The sequence below is a fragment of the Micromys minutus genome, assembly GCF_963924665.1.
Source record: "Micromys minutus genome assembly, chromosome: 1".
Taxonomy (NCBI): domain Eukaryota; kingdom Metazoa; phylum Chordata; class Mammalia; order Rodentia; family Muridae; genus Micromys; species Micromys minutus.
The window spans coordinates 26,841,770-26,847,070 of NC_137969.1; the positions used below are offsets into that span (position 1 = coordinate 26,841,770).

The window sequence follows — 5,301 nt, forward strand, 5'->3', positions numbered from 1 at the left end:
CACATCAATGGGAGGAGAGGCCTTTGGTCCAGCAAAGTCTCGTTTTTTTCCCAGTGTAGGGGAACGCCAAGGAGCTGAGGTGGGAGAGGGTGGTTGGGAAGTGAACACCTTCATGGAGGCAATGGGAGGGGGAAGAGGATTGTGGGAAAGGGATAACATTTAAAATGTAAATGCAGAGAATATCCAATGGGGGGGGGGCGTTCCCTAGTTGAGACAATGGTGACTGGGACGCCAGATCCACAAGCCCGATTTGGTCAATCGGTGAAGGGGCTTCTCACGGAGAAGGTACACCTGCAGCACCACTGGAAGTAATGGCGCTGGCCAAGCAAGTGCTAAAAAGCTCACGGAGCTCGTAGCTGCTGGGACAGGCAGCTCGAAATATGGTACTGCAAGAAGATGCCATCTTGCACTCAGAAGAACATACTTTAAGGAACATGGCAATAATAACAACACACCTTCAGTACCAGCAAGAAGCTTTTCAGAAGAATGTTGAACAGTCGCCTGACCTGCAGGACCAGGTGAGTCATTTATGAAGTAGCGCGTCAGGACGGTAGTTGACTTCTTTGCCTGATGCTGAGGAGGCCATGTCCTTGCTTTCCATTTTCATCTCCAAAAATTCATCTAGAAAAGACTTGAGGAAAGAAGAAGCCAAGTGACTGAACAAGAAAGCAGTTCTTAAATCGGATTAACTCATCTTCAAGTTGTTTTATATTAAAATTAAGAGGTTGAATCATTAGCACTAGAAAAAAAAAGATACCTTAGCTTGTAAAAGCTGTATTGTCTGTGAGCCTATGTACAATGCTCTCTCTCCCTCCCTCCCTCCCTCCCTCCTTCCCTCTCTCTCTCTCTCACTCTCTCTCTCTCTCTCTCTCTCTCTCTCTCTCTCTCTCTCTCTCTTTCTCCCTCTCTTCCTTTTTCCCTCTCTCTTCCTCTCTCCCTCTCTCTCTCTCTCTCCCTCCCTCTCCCTCCTGTGTAGCCCAGTGGTTTTGAACTCAGTTCCCTGCTGTAGCTTCTCAGGTACTGGGATCACCACACTAGGCCACCAAGTAACACATAGTCTCAGATACTTGGGAGGCTGAGGCAGGAGGAACACTTGAGCCCAGAAAGTTGAGACCATCCAGAGCATCACAAAAATAACCTGTCTCTAAGAAGAAGGAACAGAGGGAGAAGCTTCTATTTTGATCATGTGAGAAGGCTTTCTATTTTAAAAGATGTTTATCATTCATTCAGGAGCCTTCATTTAATGGGCACAGAACATGGGTAAGGGTGGTTGTTTCCTTTCTCACTACAAATCCTTATATGAAAGTCAGGCCAGAGGTAACCTCTCTGCCTTGACCTTTGTTTCTGGCTTCTTTCTTTATGTGACTCTTGATTAAGTGACCTTGGTTCATTCTGTAATCATTTATAGCCATTCCATTCCCTTCGACTTTGGCAGTTAAGTCACACGAGTGGATCTGCTGATAAGTAAGTGACGTTACAAGATGAACTGCATAGACCCAATCTCAAGCAAAACAGAAAAGTCTAAAAAGATATGAAACCAGTAAGAACTTATTACATATTAGTTTGTTAAAGTGTCACCTCAACCACTAAACTATATGAAATGTATCACTGACTGTGACATGTATAGAATGATCAGATTTGAGAATAGTGCTTGCCCAGTTGATGCTAAAGATCTGATCAATGTAAAAATGTCTGTCTCCTCATAAAAATATGACCTCACAAAACTTAGCATTTGAAAGGATGTATCCAGACCAATTGTGAGGAATAATCCACAAAGGGCCAAAGAAACAGCAGTTAAAATGGCATTTGCTTATGGTCCCATTCCTGTGACTTCCACAGACTAAGAACAGACTCCTTCCATATGTTCCCAGCATATAAAACATGACTGTTAGAAGCTGGGGAAATGACTCAGCAGTTAGTATCACGTGCTGCTTCTGGAGAGGACCGGGCTCAGTTCCCAGCACCTGCTGTAGACAGTGCCCTATGACCGTCTGTAACCACAGCTCCAGGGGATCCAACCTTCTCTCCTGAGCTCCTTGGACACCTGCATTCTCATACACATGCCTGAACACAACACATGCTGATATACATAACTAAAACAAATACATATTTTTAAATTATTAAAAACTCATCTGCCAAAAGAAAATGTAATTTTCATTTAAAATAAAAAGGAAGATGATATAACAAAAGAAAGGAAGGGAGGAAGAAAGGAAGGAAGCTAACTGTGGTATTTTTTTGTCCAGTCTCTATGTGCTGAGAAAGTTCAGGCTGAAGTGAAGCCCTGACTGGATCAGTCTGTAAGGCTGGATCAAGTGAGCTCACTACTTTGAAGTTGTCCTGGGAGCACGTCTCCTGAGGATGCCACTGAAGCAGTCTGAGGAAGATCAGGCATCCCAGCATCCTCAAGAGTAGATCTTGTTAGGGCTACTTCCTTGATGATTGTTTTCTGAAAACATACATTCTTACAAGTAATACATAGCTCTGCACCAGCAATGTATGGACTACACAAGCTGTAAAGTTCAGCCAAAGATGACAACCGCTTTCATCTGAGCAGGCGGTATGTGAAAATGATACTGAGAGTTCTGTAGCCAGCAAGATTTGTTAGGCATGCATAGCAAGTTCTGACCGGAGACATTTTTATGTCCCAGTCAGTTTTAGAATTGTTCTCAAATAGACAGACCAGCATATGCATTACCTGTCTTGGTCCTTTTGATTTTCTCCTTGTCTATAGCTGAGATCTTTAGGAGGTCTTCCCTAGTTAAATCTTATCTCCAATAATTTGGATGGAAGACATAGCTTTTCTCTTCCTGTTGGAACAAATGTAAAATGTCCTCCACAACATAACATACCTCCTTTATTTCATTTTGGAGTTAGGACTTTTATTGTCTGATCTAGTTCAGTGGTTCTTTCTAAAATCCAGTGTATCTTGGCAGTTATGTTATTTATCTCATTAACTTTTTAAAAATTTAAAGTTAACAAAGCACATTTTTTAAAACCATCTTTGGGTGACACCATACCTCCCTTCTAGTCTATGAACCTTTCCTTTAAAATCCTGGTAGGACTTTCTATCATCGCTTGACCTGTCGGACTGTAAGGTAGGTCTGTAACAGGTTTTATGGCATAACATGTGGGTTGTCCTGAAGCTGTTTGTATTTTAACGTTAATTCCACTTCCCCAAGAAGGGCTGCCCAGTCACAGACTCAAGAGGTGACTTCATCTGAACCTTTCCATTTTAATTAGTAAAATAAAGGAAAGACAGTGACTGGGCAGGAGAGGGAGGTGGAGAGAGAGGTCAGAGGACAAGGGGAGAGAGAAAGCCCAACATGGATGTCCAGAAAGTCCAGTTAGATCCAGGTGGGCATAATTGGCGTTAAATAGCTGTGAACATTAAGGATTTTATAGGTTTAATATCTCATATAGAAGGGCAGTTTGTATCTTTGTGTATTTGATGTAATCTTGTGTAGAGGTTTGTGGATTGAGAATGGAACACATAAACCTGTATGAAAAGCTATTGGGCTATAGAGTTGTGCTTGGGATAAAGAAACACCCTGGAACAGAGGCAGAAAGCAGGTGGAGAAGAACTGCCAAAGGAATGGAATCTCTCTGACAAAGTTAGACTGGGTGGTGGCTGGGTCCGGGCAACAGAGGTGTGGGGCTCCCTATTCTAATCGGGCCCGTGGAGTGAGAGACCGCGGGGCTGATAAAGAGATTTATGCTAAAAATGCTTTTAATAATCTGTATATGTATCTCTGTTTTTAAAAAATAAAGTTGTAAAAAAATAAAAATAAGAGATAAGCCATTATTTTATATTTTTTTAAATATTTACTGCAACAAAAGTCCTTTGGGAGAAGTTTTAAGATAAAAAAAAAATGTTTTCTCTATTTGGGATGAAGGGAAATGAAGTTTTGTATATCTTGAACCCTATAAAATGAAGCACACAGTCCATTGTGTGGCATTTCTTTAAGTTAGCATCAATAATCAGAATCTGGATTCTTAACATGTTCTATAACCTTCCATTCTAGAGCTATGTATGTGACGTTATTGTAAGTTCGAGCTTGTATTTCTACTGTGACTTAAAGATTCTTTCAACTTCTATTTTATAGTCTCTAATCTACTATCTAATTTCTTCAACTCTTTCTCCAAGTCTGTGTCATTCTGATCTCTCCCAAAGACGACGTACAAAACTGTAATCATTGAAAACACAGCTGTTTGCATGCTGATAAGCAAAGCAAGATCATACGGAACCCAGATGCCGAGTGTCATTGCATTCCCTTCCTCCCAAATGTAGAAAACATTGTTTTTAATCTGAAAACTTCTCCCTAGGGACTTTAACTTACCCATCTTAAGTTTAATTACTTACCAGTGCAGACACCAGGGGCTTCTTATTTTGTGTGCTGTTGCTAGCCCAGGCCTCTATGTTCAGATAGCTCAAGGCTCCTGATCCTGCCAAATGCCCGTCCTTTCCAACACACGGTGCCTCTGCACTTCCTCAGGCGTGGCTTCAGATTGAACTCGGTCTACCTTACTTTTAACTGTGTTGCTCTTGGAGAAGTCACAGCTATTGTGCCCTCAGTCTTTGGCCAGGTTTTGTTTCTTTTAAAAAATAATCCAGGCGTCTTGTCCAGCAATCCCGCTTTCCCTGTTCTCACCTGAACCTTTTCAGGCTGTAAGCTTGGGTTCTAATTGCTGCAAGTTGGGCCCCCTCGATGAAGTTAGGTCTGGTTTTTCCTCCCACCCCCACACTCCCAGAGATGCGATTCAGACTCAAAATATATTTATAAATACCTTGGCTATATAGCTAGGTTCTTCTCTTGCTAAAATCATAATTTGAGATAACCCATCTATTCTAATCTGCATTCTGCCGCATGGCTGGTTACCTGAGGTTACCTGTGCTCAGGTACCATGCATCTGTCTCCTCACATCTTCCTGGGCAAATCTCTCATCCTGGCTCTATTCCCAAATTCATTCTGCCTCCTGGATGTCCCACCTTCTATTCTACCCAGGTTTAAAATTAATTAAATTAGTTAGTTTAATTAATTTAATTATAATTTTAATTAATTTAAATTCTAATTAATTTTATTTAATATTTTCAGTGGTGATGTATCCACACAATACACAATATATTCTCTCTACACCCAAAAGTGTTTGGATATTAGTCAGTCTTAAGAAAGCTGGCTATAACATTTGCTGTCCTGTCTATTCAGGCAGAGAAAGTTCAGGGATTAACTGAAGTCCTGTAAGGCTGGACAATCTAGCTAGCCATTTCAAAATGGTCCCGGATACAGTTTTTTTTTTTTTTTG

The 5,301-nt window shown here is 41.2% G+C and overlaps 1 pseudogene across 1 annotated transcript; it reads left to right on the top strand.

Moving 5' to 3' along the window:
* Positions 1 to 216: 216 nt before the first annotated feature.
* On the top strand, positions 217 to 533 carry LOC308423341 (BLOC-1-related complex subunit 7-like; annotated as a pseudogene). Its single transcript has one exon. The product of its transcript is annotated as a BLOC-1-related complex subunit 7-like (transcript).
* The last annotated feature ends 4,768 nt before the right edge of the window (positions 534 to 5,301 follow it).